The sequence below is a fragment of the Hemicordylus capensis genome, chromosome 1 (assembly GCF_027244095.1).
Source record: "Hemicordylus capensis ecotype Gifberg chromosome 1, rHemCap1.1.pri, whole genome shotgun sequence".
Lineage (NCBI taxonomy): Eukaryota > Metazoa > Chordata > Lepidosauria > Squamata > Cordylidae > Hemicordylus > Hemicordylus capensis.
This window is the reverse complement of record NC_069657.1, coordinates 18004007-18021901: the sequence shown is the minus strand read 5'-3', so window position 1 is coordinate 18021901 and position 17895 is coordinate 18004007. Positions and strand designations below refer to the sequence as shown.

Here is a 17895-nt window from a genome sequence, read left to right as displayed (position 1 = left end):
CTCCCCCAGTCTCTTTGCTTACTGGGCAGGAGACAAGCTGGCTTTACTTTATTATGCTCCTAGTAGTGAGGAAGCAGTGGCTGAGGTGCAGTTTCATTTTTAAGACTCACATCTGGGGGGGGTGTCTTCTCTGCATAGTATCTTGGGAATTGTAGTCTTTTTGGGTACTGAAGCCATTGCTGATTATGACAAAACTACAGTTCCCAAGGTACCTTGCAGGGAGAAGCCGGGGGGACCAGCACAAGTATTTTAAAAACTGAAATTATGCCACAGCCATTGCTCCCTTATCCTATGTACACTGCCTAGAGATGTATATACTAGGCAGTATATAAATATGATAAGTAAATATGATAAATATTTATTTCAAAGATATATTTATTACTATATTTTATTTATTGTTTTATTGTTAAATCTATATATCGCCTTTCATTAAAAACAATCCCAAGGTGCTTTACAAAAGTTTAAAAAAAACATACAATAAAAATATTAAGCTAAAAATATGAAACCAATCTAAATTACAATCTATAAAGTACAAACATAAAAACTATACATGAGTAAATCACATAGAAGCAGCAATAAAAACAATCATGTAAAGGCCTGGATAAAAAGCCAAGATTTAACAAGCTTTCTTGTCAGAGGAGCGAATGGCCACTGGGAGAGCATATTTGTGATATATGAATATGATAGCTAAATAAATAATTAATAAATAGATAACTCACATTAGTGATTCGCACAGATTGGCGAGTGGGAAGTCAACATTTGTTTAATTGGATGTAATGAGATTGTTATATTGTAAAAACCAATAAAATTTTAAAAGCAAAAAAAAAATAACTCAGTGCAATGACTTCACATTGGACCAAAGTGAATCAGATCAGGAGCCCCTTCAAAGCACTGAGGTGGCCCCCAAATTGAATCAATGCTGCTTCTCCCACCCCTAGTACCTGTCTTATCCTGAGCCAGATGCTTTGCCCATACAACCTGTAGAATCCAGTGGAAAGGGTTGTGCTGCAAAGACAAGACAGGGGAGCTGAATCAGGAATATTAACAGTTTAATTAGATATATATTACGTTCAGAGAGGCAAGTGCAAACTGCTTTTCCCTGCTCTTGCTGCTGGCTGCTTGCTAGCCCCGCCTCCCCTCCAGGACTGGAAAACAACTAACTAAAGCACCATTCAAAAGCTGGCCTGGAGCAAGGAATGGTTTAACCAGAAATACCGCATAACCCTGTATTGTCTCTGCATTGACTGGCAGCAGCTCCCTAGAGATTTAGATAGGAGTCATTATTAGCCTAGGCATGGGATGTCAAGCATGCAAGGTGGAACTTACTCCATGCTAGGCATCTGCTCTGTCACTGAGCTCGAGTCCCTCGTGAATGCTCAGCAAAGAGGTCATCCAAGTAACTTGTTCTCCAAAGAGTTGCAAGACTAGTTCCAAGGTAGCCATGAACTCTGACCTCCAGCAATGCACAAAGGCATGCTACAAGAACTGGCTGGTAAAGTTTACAATTATATTTTCCCCCAAGGCAGGGCTGTGATTATGTGGTATTGACTACAGATTTCAACTTACTGAGAAATTCAGGGTTGTTGTTTTTTCTTCTTCTTTAAAGCAATTCTCATGGTGTGTGATCCTGCCACGTCTCAGAAATCAGAGGGAATGCTGAGTAAAACCTTTAATGATAACAGGTTTTCAGCATCCTGGATTGCCAGAGTAGGAAGACTTCAGGCTTGTGGAGCATACTTTATCTTTTACGAAAAGCCCATGATCCACCAAGTGGATCCAGGTGCAAAATAATGGCCCAAGTGTGTGGCCACCATCCATGCACTTAGAATTAAAATTAAAGAACAAGGTGCCTCAGAGCATACGCTGAAACCAGGAATTTTTTTCTGGTATTGGTTCTTTCCCCCCCCAAACCCCTTTCCTAGATTCTACTCCCCTACAGCTTTCGTTGTTTCAGCAGCCTCAGTTAAGAAACTTGAGTAAAGTCCACATATTGACCTCCATTGCAGTGAATGGGTAACACCCAAAAATACGCTCTTTGGACTTTTTTAGAGAGTGTGTGTGTGTGTGTGTGTGTGTGTGTGTGTGTGTGTGTAAAATAGGAATGCATTGTTTTGTGTATGTTGTTAATGTGTGAACATTTGATAGGATTCTAGGATTTGGGATCAATATATTGGAATTAATGAAGTGTTATTATTTAATATTTTATATTTGATTGAAATGGAGTGTTTCATGATTTAAGGTGTTTATGTATTCAAATTGAGGTTTTCTACTTGGGGTTCTTTTACATATCATTCTGATCTACTGCAAGTCACACAGCAGATCTAACAACAGATCCTGATCAGATGTTCTGCCCATCCCTGCTGTATGACTCCTTGGAGAGTTATGCAAAACAAAAGAGTAAACATTACAAAATAAGCAATGCAGAATCAAAGAAATGTTCCATATTAGTTTCATTTGCATTATTGGTATAGGCCAGAGGCCTTGCTAGTGTGACTACAGAATCTGTCCTCATTTGGTGCAGAATCTGGGTTGTTGTTTTTAAAAAATACAAATTTGACACAGCCCTCACTCTGACATTCTCTCATTTCATAACTGCATTTATCCTTGCCTGTGCACACAAATGCATTCTATCTCTTGAGGAACACACCTAATGAGTAATCGAATTAATAACCAGAGATATGTTACTGAGCTACCTCTCTGAGCATGGGATAATGTGCCATTTTAAGATGAGCGTGACATTCCTGCTCGTGGCATAGATGCAACTAGTTTTGCTTTGGGGACTGGACATAATAAGGGTGGACACAGCATGCATCATGGTACGGGGACTCCTGGTTTACATAATGATATGACGTGTCCATCAAGGAAGACATAAATGGGTCGGATCTTCAGCGGCTGAGAAAGTGAGAAAACCAATGTCCGAGGCTGGTTTGAGGGTAGTCAGTGTGATTCATGCTTGCTATGATGGCATAGAGGAACTTTGTCAGGCTCTCGTTACAGCCATCCGCCTTCCGCTGCCAAAGGAGGTTGAGGTGGCCTCAGAATTTTCAGCAAGGGGGAGCTTTTTTTTTTTTTTTTTTTTTTTGAGGTTTACAGGCTGGGCTTATTCCATTCACCAGCCCCACCCTAGTGCTGCTCCCCGCAAGGCTCAGTCAGAGTCCCAGAGTTACTTCCACACCAAGCCCTCCTCCTGGAATTGGAATGCTCCCCCATCACTGGCTAGTCCTCCTTTATATAGCTCCTGACAGCTGGGGCAAGTCTCATGAGATCTCGCCTTGAGATCTCGCGAGAGCCGCTCCCAATCCTGCGAAGTTATGCCGTCTGTTGACGGCGAGGCAATATCTCCCTGCCAGGGCCAGAGTGAACACCTCCAGGTGGGCATGTTAGTCTCTACTTCTTCCCCCACCTGATAGGGTCATCCTTGCAAGACCCGGGTGGGGGACGCCCCGACGTGAAGCTCGCTGCGTTTACCCGCAGCAATCAGCTCCACCTCAGGGATTCCCTTACACACTTCTTATGCCAAAAGGGTCCCAACAGCTCCTGTGATGAACCCTGAGGGCGGGGGGGGAACCTCTGGAACAGGACTACACAACTTTGGCCCTCTTCAGATGTTGGACTACAACTCCCATCATCCCCTGACTGCTGGCCACTATGACTGGGGATGATGGGGGTTGTAGTCAAGCAGTAGCTGAAGGGCCGAGGTTTTGCATCCCTGCTCTAGAACAACTGAGTTGGGGGAGTCAAAGGGTGGCAAAGAACATTATTAAGGGAGTGAGGATTTTGCTGCACATTAAATCCTTAAAGAGATCAAGTAATTAATGTGAGTTTATTACCTTACTAATGAAGCTGAACACACCTGTTGTGACAAGAAGCAAGTTTGTCTACAACTTTCTTCAGATCAAGAAACTGAGACAACCTTTTCTGTCAAAGTGTCAGAACGTTTTTTCAATAGCCATGATAGCCCAGACCATCATTCACTTGAAGGCTGTTCTCACAACCAGTCAAGTCCAGTCTTAGGCAGCCAAGCCTGGGCTTGGCTGCCCATGAGAACCGTCTGGATGCATGCAGATCCCGGCAGTGCTGTGGCACCAAATCTAGTGCCAAAGTCGGGCTCTTAGCCTAGTTTAAGGATGCAAGCCAGCCCTTAACTCGGCTGACACAGCACATAATGAATTGTATGGAATTCTCTGCCACCTGATGTGGTGATGGCCACCAGCTAGAATGACTCTAAAAGCAGCTTAGACAAACTCATGGAGGACCGGAATATCAATGGCTACTAGTCTTTATAGCGAAAGACTACCTCCAGGCTCAGAAGCAGGATTCCTCTGAATACCAGCTGCAGGGAAGCAGCAGCAGGAGAGAGGGCATACCTTCATCTCTTGCCTGGGGCTTCCCAGAGGGATCTGGTGGGCCATTGTAGGGAACAGGATGCTAATCCAGAAAGGCTGTTCTTATGTGACATTCATACAACCTTTAATGATTACAAATGTATAATTAGGGACTCATTCCATGAAACTCTGAAAAATACAAGTTGATGATGATCTTCCCGTTCCTTCAGCCTCACTGCCCTGAAGGTCCATGTCCACACACCCACACAAACAAAATGTGGGTGCTCCTTCTTCAGTCATGGGTTGTGCCGATAAACAACAATATATCAAGGCAACAAGGCCATGAGGAGCTTGGTCCTAACTGCCTCTGTCACACCACCCACCCTGCCTCAAGTATTCAAAGGCCACTAGGTACTCAAGGCCACTAAGTACGTGGCCTTGAAAGTGCTCAATGAAAGTACTCAAGGCCACTAAGCAAGTTCTAGGAGTTAGCACTCAGACTACTCACTGTGGAACACAGAAACATAGGAAACTGCCTTCTATCGAGTCAGACCATTGGTCCATCTAGTTCAGTATTGTCTACACCAGGGCTGCTCAACTTCAGTCCTCCTGCAGATGTTGGCCTACCGTTCCAATAATCCCTGGTTATGGGCTACTGTGGCAGGGGATTATGGGAGCTGTAGGTCACAAACAGCTGGGAGGGCTAGGTTGAGCAGGCCTGCTCTACACTGACTGGCACCTGCTCTCCAAAGTTCCAGGCAGGAGTCTTTCCCAGCCTTACCTGGAGATGCTGCCAGGGAGTGAAACTGGGACCTTCTGTATGCAAAGCAGATGCTCTACCACTGAGCTATGCCCACCATCCCCTAAGGGGAATCTCTTACAGTGCTCACATGTGTAGTCACCCATCCAAATGCAAACTCAGGTGGACCCTGCTTAGCAAATGGGATGATTCGTGCTTGCTACCACAAGACCAGCTCTCCTTTGACCTTTGTTCTTACAATTCTACCATCCTGAGCTGTCTAAGGCAGGGTTTCCTAACCTTGGGCCCCCAGATGTTGTTGGACTACAACTCCCAGAGTCCTCAGATTCTGCAATGACTTTTGCTTGGGGGTGATGGGAGTTGTAGTCCAACAACATCTGAGGGCCCAAGGTTAAGAAACCCTGGTCTAAGGCCTTTTGCTATACTGCCCCCAGTCTCCCTTGAACCTGAACATCCCTCCCAAAATATCAGTCATCTTTCAAAATCTCTTCCAAGAAGTCTTAGCCTTAATTCCTTAACCTGGGTCCCCAGATGCTGTTGGACTACAACTACCATCATCCTCAGCCACGATGGCCAAATGCCATGGAGATGATGGCGTTGTAGTCCAACATGATCTGAAGATCACTCCACATCTCCAAGTGAAAACTAAGGGGGTTAGGATCTTAGTTTGTTGGAAGAGCCCGTTGCTTTGCTTGCAGAAGATTCCAGGTTCAAGTCTCTGGCAACATCAGGTAGAGTTGGAGAATACTTCTTCCTACAAAGAGCTGCTACCAGTCAGCACTGACAATAAGTGACTTATATGGGCCAATGCTCTGACTCAATATAAGAAAACCAGAGCGGAAAGCCTTTTCTGAAAACTTCAAAGAATTGCTGCCAGCCAGTGTAAAGAATACTGAGCTAGATGGACCAATGATCTGACTCAGTATGAGGCATCTTCCTATGAAACAAAGCCTCAGTATACAGAACTATTCTGATGTCTGGAATGACACTGGAGAGGAGAAATGGTCTTGTGGTATGGTAAATTAAAGTGTGCCGTCAAGTCGATTTCGACTCCTGGCGCCCACAGAGCCCTGTGGTTTTCTTTGGTAGAATACAGGAGGGGTTTACTCTTGCCTCCTCCTGGGCAGTATGAGATGATGCCTTCCAGCATCTTCCTATATTGCTGCTGCCTGATATAGTACCAGTGAGGATTCAAACACAAAATGTCCCCTTTGCAAAGCAGGGTTCACCGTGGTGTACATTTGAATGGGAGATTGGGTGGCTTATGGGATGGGGTGAGGGTAGTGATGGCTTATGGGTGGCTTATGAGATGGGATGGCTTATGGGATGGGGTGGCTTATTGGGTGGCTTATGGGGGGGCTTATGAGATGGTGGGATTGGGTGGCTTATGGATATTGGGTGGTTTATGGGATGGGGATTGGGTAGCTTATGGGATGGGGCCATAGCCCAGTGGTAGAGCACCTGCATGCTTGCATGCAGAAGGCTCCAAGTTCCCTCTCTGGCATCTCCAGGTAGGGCTGGGAAGGACTCCTGCCTGAAAGCTAAGAGAAGCCACTGCCAGTCTGTGCAGACAATACTAAGCTAGATGGACTCAGTATAAGGCAGCTGCCTATGTTCCTATGACGTTCTAGAATGCACATGTGGTGGGCTGTTTGTAGTGAATAGATCTCTCCCTCTCCCCACCACAAGGGTGTCATATGTGTTGTCATATACAAGCATCAGCACATAGCCATTTCTCCGCAGACTATGGGAAACCCCATAGTTATATCTGGCAGCAGCGATCTAGGAAGATGCTGAAAGGCTCCATCTCATACTGCACAGGAGGAGACAATGGTAAACCGCTCCTGTATTCTACCAAAGAATACAGTCTGTCTGTATGTCTGCCTGTGTGAATAAAGAATTAATAATAATAATAATAATAATAATAATAATAATAATAATAATAATAATAGTTCTCTGGGCAGCTCACAGAACTTAGAATTTATCTAAATCTCTCTTAAAGCCATCCAAGCTGTTGGCTGTCACCATATCTTCTGGCAGAGAATTCCATAGTTTGATCATGCGTTGTGTATGTACTTGATCATGCGTTGTGTATGTACTTAAAAGTACTTCCTTTTGTTGGTCCTTAATTTGCTTTACCCGCTACGCAGTTGCTCTGTGGAGTGTCTTGTACCCCCCAGTGCTATATAAACAATTAATCCTAAGATTTGCCAACCTTTGTGTGCAACAGGCTGTCAAGGTCCTTCACCGCCTCATTCAGATAAAGGAAGAAATTGTGCCAACCAGCTGATTGTCAGCCTACGTGGGCACTTGATTAGATCAACGGAATGAATTGCTGAAAGAGCCATTCTTTGGGCTCCATGCATTGAAATGCCACTTGATTTTAAATCTGTCCTGCATCACCATTCTGAAAGATGTGGACCTCCTGAAAGGGACTGGCATACCAGGGGCTTATAAGTTCGTTCTCTCTCTCTCTCTCTCTCTCTCTCTCTCTCTCTCTCTCTCTCTCTCTCTCTCTCTCTCTCTCTCACACACACACACACACACACACACACACACACACACACACACACACACACTTTGACCCGTTCCCTCAACGCACAGTGGCCCACTAGCTAATCTATTGGCCGACCTATCTAGTTTCTTATAAGTAGCTTCATTGGCTCCAGACTCTGGAGTGCTAACTTGCTTTTTCCTCTTACATAGGCTCAGTTTCAGACATAACAACAAAAAAAGTGATCTTCACTATTTTTCAAGTGGGTGCCCCTTTGGTTAAAAAAAAAATTCAATGTGAGACCCATTTCCCATTATGCTGACCTTCACACAATACAGTAAAGAATATGTGTTACCTACATTAATATGATTGTGTGAACCCATGTCAACGCGGGAATCTCAGATTCATCTCAGATCATAAACCGCCTTGGCATGAGTTCACACAATCACACTAACGTTGGTAACCCACATTAAATCTAGATTTGAGCAATTATGTGAATCAGGCCACTGAATAGGTACAGCAATCAAATTAAAACCAGAAGGAGTGAAGCTTAGAGGTAGAGCACAGACAATCTCAGGTTCAATCGCTGGCATCTCCAGGTATGGCTGGGAAAGTTCCCTATCTGCAGAGATCCTGGAGAGCCGCTGTTCACTTGGCTGCCTAAGTCCAATCTTTGCTATGCGTGTAAACCACCGGAAGCTGCATGCCTCTCGGTGGTGGGGCGGCAGTGAACCCACTTAGGGAACCCACCACTTTAAGAGTGCAAGGGAGCCCAGGCTAACTGATCATGTGTCAGTGCCCCGTGGCCAGTGTTCCCTCTAACAGGGATTCCCAGATGTTGTTGACTACAACTCCCAGCATCCCCAGCAGCAATGGCTTTTACTTGGGGATGCTGGGAGTTGTAGTCAACAACATCTGGGAATCCCTGTTAGAGGGAACACTTTGCGTAGCTCCACACGGCACCCACACACCAGCAACCTCCCAGCCAGGATCAAGAAGATCCCCATAATGCAATGCAACACTTGCATGGTGCATTATGGGAATTCTGGGTGCCTCCTGGTCCCCAAACCTCCATGCTGCCAGGAACAGCCAGCCGTTGTCTGGATGGGCAATCCGCTGCCCAGCAATTGCAGGGAGATCGTCTGCGGGGAAGGTAAGCATCTCAAGCCTTCCTCCCCTCACGCCTTTTGAGCCCTTTCTCCCGATCGTGAGAAGGGCCCCAATATTGAGCGAGACGGACTGATGGTTTGACTCAGTAGAAGGCAGCTTTATAGGTTTCCTTCTATGAGTTCTCAGCTTCAAAATTCTTCAGAGTTGGGGTCTTTGATGTAAAGCTTTGATTAATATGCCCCATGGTCCAGGACTGTACCACTTCCTGTGTTCTGTCCAAGACTGCAGTACATAAATGTTAAAAAGTAGCAGCAGTAATTCATTCAATTACTCTGACTCCACTTTGACTCTGTCTTCACCGCTTTGGGACACATGACACAGCTTCGAAACTGGCAGCCGAGACAAACAAGTCACCGGTTGCCAAATACATTGAGACATATAATAGCCATCTGCAAATCTAAAAAACACTGAATTTGAATGTACAAGTGCATGCCTGCTAAATGAGGAATCTGCCTGACAGAAATCTGAATTGCAAACTCGCAAAAATGACAAGGAGGCAAGCATTGTCATTCACATTAGATGGAAGGCTATTTAACAGGTGGTGTCCCCCCCACAACAGGGGTTCCCAATCTTGGACTACAACTCCCATCATCCCCTGTCACTGTGGCCAAAGGTGATGGGGGTTATTGTAGTCCAATAATATCTGGAGACCCCAGGTGGCGAATGCCCACCCCACAAAATGTAATTTATACCATGTTTCTGTTCTTGCACTATAACATTTTGTGGTGAAAGTGGGGGAACTGCATGCTTGGATGCTCCTCCATATTTTGCTTTTCAGGTGGGCTTTTTTTTTTTGCAGGGGAGGACCTTATGTATATATGATCTAGCATGCTAAGAAGAAGCCTAACTTAGCACCTTTCTACATGAACACATGAAGCTGCCTTCTTCTGAGTTAGACCATTGGTCCATAGAGCAATGTGTTGTCTACACCAGGGATTCTCAACGTTGGATCCCCAGATGTTATTGGACTTCAATTCCCATAATCCCCAACCAAAGGCCACGGGGCTGGGGATTCTGGGAGCTGAAGTCCAATAATATCTGGGGACCCAACATTGAGAATCCCTGGTCTACACTTACTGGCAGGGAGAGGGTCCCAGTCACGGATCTTTCCCATCTCTACTTGGATATGCCAAAGACTGAACCTGGGACCTTCTACGTTCACTCTACAAGGCTGGCTTGGTATATGGCAGCTTCCTAAGTTTCTACTTAATGTAGGTTTCATTTCTCACCTGCACTTGTGTTGCTGCCATTATATTTATTTCACATATTTGATTGTGTGGATTGAGCTGAAACCACTCCTGACCCACTCCTGTGCAATCTATACAATAGGCCAGGGGTTCCCAGACAATGCTACTCCAGATGTTGTGGTACTGCAACCCCCATCTTCCTCAGCTACAGTTTATCGTGGCTGGGGATGATGAGTTGTGGTTCAGCAACATCGGGAGAACCACAGGTTGAGAAACGCTGCTTATAGGGGGAAACACGTAAAGCAGCCACCAAGTTCCACGGTCAAATAGTCATTTCAATTCTGGTCCAAAAAGTAGGGTTTTAACATTTGCCTCCCTGCCCCCTTTGACAGTTGTGTCCAGGAATTCTCTCTGACTACTGTGGCAACCCTAGCTGGGCCACTTGATTCTCTAGACCAGTGGTTCTTAACGTGAGGTCCACCAGATGTTGATGGACTCTAACTCCCAGCATTCCCAGCTGCCATTTATTGTGTCTGGGGATGCTGGGAGTTGCAGTTCATCGACATCTGGTGGACCCCACATTAAGAACCACTGCTCTAGACAGAGGTACTGGAGTGTCTTCTTCCATACAATCCAACCCTTTCACATCTGGTCACAGACCCAATGTCAGCATGTGGCTCCCTTCAGCAGCTACTGGGCCCCAGTGACCTGACAGTGCACAGCACTGATGTCTGTCCTAAATTCCTCTAGTGGCTACCATGTTTTGTGAACCCAGGCCCAAATAATGACAGCACACATGTGGTTGGAAAAACTAAGGCCACTTGAATAATTACAAAATTCCTGCCACGAGGAATCTTAGCTAATGTGTGGATATCCCCTATGTGGGTCAATCTCATAGGAGGTGTGCCCACAGGAGGGCAAAGGACCGGGCTTTGATTCGGCTCGGTACCCAGTCTGAACCTCTTCTCGACCACAAGGTGACCCCCGACAAGGGGATGCATGCCAGCCCACCTCAACCCAGGTCAGGAGGCACTGAGTGGCATTCTCTGGCATGCATCCAAGTGGGAGCAGATCACCAAACCTTCCTCTGTATTCCCACTCACCATAACAACCCTCCGACACCAATGCAAATTGACCTACCCCGACCTGCACTCACCTGCAAAGTGACCAAATAACCCCAGTGACAACCTGAATGAAATCAAGTAGGCGAAAAAAGGCCACAATTTTAGCCAATCTGCTGAGACCCAAAAAATTCCTACTTGGCCCCAGTGGCGACCGGAATATCCCTCACTGAGTTAAGGGATGGACGGGAGGGTGCCTGCCCGCAGCGCAACTGAAGATAGAGCGACGGAGTCAGCTGCTTATGCAGCCGCTCTTCGCTCCTGATTGGTCCGCCAGCATCACGTGATGGGGAACCAACATGGCGGCCCACATGCCTGTCTCTCGGACCAAGCCTGCAACTCCACCTCCCACTTGCCCAATATCGCCGCTAATGTGGCAAAAGGGGTGGGGAGCAGTTTCTCCCACAATCCTCATGTTTCCCCCATGAAGATCTGCTACAGCTGGCAATACTGACATGCAGAAAATCTGTGCAAGTATTCCAAGTTCTTCAGGGGAAATGTTGTGCCACAAAGTGAAGTGTACAAATCAGCAGTACATATGCAAATGGATGCTAATTTGGAATTTCTAATCATTGGATTCAGCACAGCATTGAAGGACAAACTAGGGGACATTTGCTGTGACATGAAATCAATGTCATTTCCCTTTGCTATTGTATACTTTGGCTTCTCACACCGCCCAAGCATACTGGCAAATCAGGTGAGGCTCATCCAATTCTGTACCTTCCCAATTTCCATGCGGCAGCATTTCTCCATTTCATGCGGAACTTTGGGTGGGACAAAGACTGAACAGTTGTGGTTCATTTGAGATAATACTGTATTTCTGAAGGCTGTTTGCTTCTGGCACTTTGTCTGAGACGTTAATCTTCTGTTTTTCCTCCTCTTCCCCCACCACTCCTCCTCCAGAGCTGGAAAAAAAAATCACCAGAGGATAAGTGGAACTAAACTTGAACAAACCAGTTTCTCTCAATCCTAAGCAACATTTCTCATTTATTAGTTCCTTGCATGCATTGCCACACGCCCTGACCTGAAGTCACAATAATAGTTAAAGTGAATGCAGAAGCTAGACTGCTGGTTCCCAGTGTTAACTGATCATGAATATTCCAAAAGAGTACTTAGCAAAGCATAAAACTTATAACATTTTTCAAAAATTGCTGTAAGCATAGAACAACTTCCTTCCTGGCCACCACCAGTGGCCCATCCAACAGGCGCGGTAACAGGAAGTGCAAGTGAGCTGTCCTTCCTGCTTTCACACAAGAAAAAATGGATGCTCAGTGGAAACAGCTGCCCATGAGAACTTGGCTGCTCGTGAGAACTGCCGGTAGCTGTGAGGTTTCCGGCAGCATCTCGTCAGCAAACCCGCCTAGGGAGCCTGCCGATTAGCCGAGGTTAAGGGCGCAAGGGCGCCTTTACCTCGAGCAATCTGCTCGTGTGTCAGAACTGGCTGCTCCCAGCCGACTCTGGTACAGGAGCAGGCTCTTGGCCACCGTCAGGGGGATACCCACAATGCACCACGCACTTGCATGGTGCATTGTGGGATTTCTGGTGGCTGGGGTGATGGGTCCTGGCCCCTGTACCTCCACGCGGCCTGTCTGGGTGAGTGATTAGCACACCCAATAATTCCCGGACAATCATCTGTGGGGGGGGGGGTGATCTTCTGCTGCCTTCCCCACTTCCCGCCCTCCAGCCCACTCACTGGATCGTGAGAAAGGGCTCGTTATATATGTATTGTATAGAAACTGAAATGATCCTATAGCTCAGGGATTCTCAAAGTTGGGTCCCCAGATGTAATTGGACTTCAACTCCCATAATTCCTACCAAAGGCCACTGGGGCTGGGGATTATGGGAGTTGAAGTCCAATAACATCTGGGGACCCACACGTTGAGAAACCCTGCTATAGCTATTTATTTCAAGTTATTAAATAATTGCCCAAGCAACAGTGGGCTCTTTTCATGCTTCCGGGAGGTATTCAGGTTCAGGCTTTGATGGGCCTCTAAGGCAGGAGTGTAGCTATAATTGAGCAGATGGGTTCAAAGAACCCATGGCCCCCCAGCTCCACCCCTCCCTATTTTCTTCATTATCTCCCTCACTCCAAGGAGGCGCCAGGGAGTGGAGAGAACACAGGCCCCCTCTCCCCTAGTTATGCCCCTGCTCTAGGGGGGCCTCTGGGGGAACCAGTGGAGGGGAGCAACTGTTTTTATGAGTGGGCACTTGCCCCCACCCCTGCCGTTCCCCCCTCTGGAGCAACCCTTGCTCCATAACACAGTGTCCCACAGGCACAACTCAGCAAGTCAACCCAGAAGTTGCCCTATGTATAAAGTTGCCCTCCAAACCATAGACATAGCAATGTAGAGTACTGCAATCTGTCTAGCCAGCACATGCTGTTGATCACTAGTGTTTGGTAAGATTTCTTGCATAACTGTTTCCTGCTGCATCTCTGTTGGATACCAACTGGGGCACCATATGGGAACATGTTTACATCAGCATGCATAATTAGGTGAACTAAATGCACAAACAGATAAAATGAATATTCAGATAGTAAGCATCACCCCATATGCATGGAAGTAAACAAGCCTGTGTGCACCCTTCTGGTCATGAATTTAATGAAATATGTGGACAGGGCTTCTATGTTCCTAAGTGTTCATATGAAATATTGTTTGGGGTGTGTGTGTGTGTGTGTGTGTGTGTACAAATAAAATCAGGGCTGGCCCAACCATGAAGCAGGGTGAATTTGATTGCTTCAGGCAGGAGATCGTGGGGCCAGATCTCAGGGGCATCACACACCCCACACTTCCCTCATGAGTAACCTGCAGACGAAGCAAGGTGAATAGGCAACACGCTGCTTTTCCTCTTTCTTTCCTAATAGAGAAGAAAGGGAAGGAGGGAGGGATTCAAGAAGGAAGAAATTGGAGGTGTGATTTTAATAGGGGGAGAAGTGAAAAGGGACAAAAGGGAACAAGCAAAACGCCATGAGCCAGTAGACATACATCAAAAATAAAGATTGCAAATAAAGTTTACAAAAAAATATACCCAGTGTTAAAGATGCAAGCTGCTACACATTTAGGTACTTAAGCATATATTTTTGCCAGTTAGCAAACAAAGAAAAAGAATTTTGCACATTATTATTGTTGGTGTTGTTATCATCATCCCTGCTAACTTGGCAAAGAGGCACCTTTTTCACGTGGTGATTCTCTTTACAGTGGCGTAACTATAATAGGGCAAGGGGAGACAGTTGTCTGGGGGCCCACTGCCTTGGCCCCCCCCAGAGTCAAGTCACATGACTGACTCCTCCAGCCACGCACCTGCCTGGGCTTCCTTCAGTTGTATTCATCCTCCAAAATTGATCTGAGTGTTAAGACATGTCTTTCTCTAGTACCATTAAATGACTTGCATTGTCCACAATTTACAAAACCTTTGTAAAAAGAATTTAGGATGATATTCTGTTGTGGCACATAGATAGATAGATAGATAGATAGATAGATAGATAGATAGATAGATAGACAGACACACCTCACTGAAGCTCAGCTCATGAAGTAAAGAAATCTTAAATGAGGCTGAATAGTGGTTTTTGTTACCACTATTCAGCCTCATTTAAGATTTCTTTACTTCATGAGCTGAGCTTCCGTGAGGGGGTTCCATTTTAATATCTTGTCTCTGGGCCCACTACAACCTTGCTACGCCCCTGTCTCTTTATTATTATTATTTGTTATTTAACATATTTTATACGGCCCAAAACTTACATCTCTGGGCAGTTTACAACAAAATAAAAACAGAAAGTAAAACACTAGTTAAAACAAAAACAAAAAGTTTAAAATTTAGCAGGGGGAGAGCAACTGGCCCCATCCACCCCCAGCACAGTACCTCCAGTGAGTGTTGCTGGTGTCTATCTTCTGTTTCTTTTTAGATTGTGAGCCCTTTGGGGACAGGGAGCCATCTTATTTGTTTATTATTTCTCTGTGTAAACCGCCCTGAGCCATTTTTGGATGGGCGGTATAGAAATCGAATAAATAATGAATGAAAAATCATCATCATTGTTATTAGCTAATATGCTGAACAAGCGAATGTTGGCAGCTTCAACGCAGCCCATGCCCCCATGAACGCACAATTCACAGGGTTGTTGTGAGACTAAGTATAACCACGTACTCCACCCTCAGTGCCTTGGAGGAACAGCAGAATATAAGTGTAAAAACAAATAAATAAAGAACTAGTTGGGGCCTGTGCCATATGCATCACACAGATTTATTTATTTATATTGTTAATTAAAATGATCACAATGTGGTTCACATAGAAAAAGTTAAAACAAGACTATAAAAATCACACAGTTAAAATATGCTAAAATATAAAAACAGATCTAATTTTTAAAAATTAAAATACATACATAAAAATACCATACAATATACAAAGAAGCAGCAGTGGAGACAATCACATAAAAGCCTGAGTAAAAAGCGAAGTCTTCACATGTTTTATAAAAGCCATGATGGAGACCGAGGAGCGAATAGCCACTGGGAGAGCATTCCAAAGTCTAGGGGCAGCAGTAGAGAAGGCCCCGTCCCACATGCATGACAACAGAGCTTCTTTCATTGTCGGCACCCAGAGCAGAGCCCCCTCAGATAACCTCATCAAGCGGGCAGCAACCCTTGGGAGTAGGCGGTCCCTCAGGTATCCCGGGCCCAAATCGTTAAGGGCTTTAAAGGTCAAAACCAGCACCTTGAATTGGACCCGGAAACAAACTGGTAGCCAGTGCAGCTCTTTCAAAATGGGTGTGATGTGCTCCCACTGGGCAGCTCCAGACAAAACCCTGGCTGCCACATTTTGCACTAGCTGAAGTTTCCGGATAATCTTCAAGGGCAGCCCCACGTAAAGAGCATTACAGTAGTCCAGCCGTGACATGACTAAGGCATGGGTAACTATGGCCAGATCTGCCTTCATGAGAAAGGGATGCAGCTGGCGCACTAGCCGAAGCCGTGCAAAGGCACCCTTGTGGCATGGAGCCCTTACCTCCGAGTACTGCAGCCTTGTCACTGCTGTTTACATGCATGCAACAAGGGCATGGGTAGTGCTCAAGTTGCCCGCCGCATTCCCTTGTGCACCATGTCCGCTATTGCTGCTGTTGTTGTTGTTATTGTTATTATACATTAGGCCATATCTGGGGAATGGTGCCACAGAAAGTTTGCGCTTTCTTTCCTAATTGCCCTAAGAAGGAAGAACAGGGAAGGTATATTCAAGACGGAAAGAATCGGGAGTGTGTGGTTTTAATAGGAAAAAAGAAATGGGGGGGAGGGGTGTTGTCTGATGCTGAGCTGGGTCTCACGATCAGTGAGACCCAGTTTGGGGAGCTCAGTGGGGAAAGTGGGCTAAGCCCACTCCCCCCGCACACGAGCAGAGTGGGAGCCCTGGGCAGCCGGATTGGCCGCCCACACGATTGCCGGCTTCATGACGGAGCCGGCGGGGGCTGGGGAGTTCAGGGGCCGCGTGGCCCCTGGAGCCGGGAGGCGGCTTTTTGCCTCCCCTCCGGGGGTCTACTCGTGAGTAACCGCAGCGCGGAGCCACACCGTGGCTACTTACGATTTTAAAAAACTCGCTCCGCAAACCCAGTTTAAGAGTTGGGCTACTTGAGCGGGTTACTCGCTCAAGAACCACCAGGCTCGCAGCCGATCCCGGTGGTTCTCACAAATGTAGAAAATCCGACTAGCAGAGGCTAGCCTGATTTTCTGCAGTCGTGTGAATAGCCTCACTCTGTTTCCGGCAGCAAAATGCCAGGATGTCTATGATATAACTGCAATAAAGATTTTTTTTAAAACCCAGTGTTAAAGATGCAAGCTGGTACAACCTGATGTAACCGTGTGTGTGTGTGTGTGTGTGTGTGTGTGTGTGTGTGTGTGTGTGTGTGTGTGTGTGTTTTGCCAGTTGTCAAATAAAAAGAAAAACAATTTTGTCTACATTAGGTCTTGTAGCAGGTGGAGGGATGAGGTGGAAGTGACTGGATGCTTTCAGGTTAGTTTTTTCATTCGCTTTAATAATCTAGCAGGAAATTTAGTCCTGCTCAGGCCCGATTATTCTCCCAGCCCAGCTAAATGTCTCTGTGCAAAGTCCCAGTCCGGCAGCTATGTGACTCAAGTTAAGTCACACAACAAACTTGTTCCATAAGCATCAATGAGATGTACAGCACCGTGTTTCCTCAGAAGCAGGCTCCACTGAGTTCAATGGCAGTTACTCCCAGCTGCGTGCGCATAGGATCTCGGCCTTGGCCATGGCCCACTTGAGCTGGATCAGAGCCAGGATGTTTTTCAGAATGGTTCCTGGCCCAAGGAAGGTATGGCGAGGATTGTGCGAAAGTTGCACATGGCAAAGCCATCTCTGTTTATCCCATCCCGCCACACCCCAATAATTTGGGCACCAGGCCCCATTGTGATCCCTAGTGTGATCCTAGTAATGCGCCCGGCGAATGTGATCATGACTCATGCGCACTCCGCTCATGCGCATATGGCTGCAGCAAACAAAGGCTGGCTTGTCAACCATGCGAGATATGGCACGATCCACATGGGGGCAGCCAATCAGGACCCCAAAGTCAACTCATAGTAAAAGACAATGGGGGGGATGGTAGGCACCCACTCAACTTGGGGAAAGAGTGTCCAAAGTGTGTTTTCTGTGGCAATGGATACGTGTGTGTGTGTGTGTGTGTGTGTGTGTGTGTGTGTGTGTGTGTGAGCTGATGACTCATTGCCCCGAGGTAAGATTGGAAATGAATTTCAGGAAGAGAGACATTTGTTTTGTGCCTGCGCTCATTTCCAATGTATCTGCAGCCACAGGGAAACTTCAGCTGTGTCCCCACCCCTGGATG

At 46.2% G+C, this 17895-nt stretch overlaps 1 protein-coding gene across 1 annotated transcript in view; it reads left to right on the top strand.

The window, feature by feature from the left end:
* The window catches only part of AHNAK2 (AHNAK nucleoprotein 2), a 135009-nt gene that overhangs the window by 21483 nt on the left and 95631 nt on the right, over window positions 1–17895 (top strand). The gene's annotated exons all lie outside the window — the stretch shown is intronic.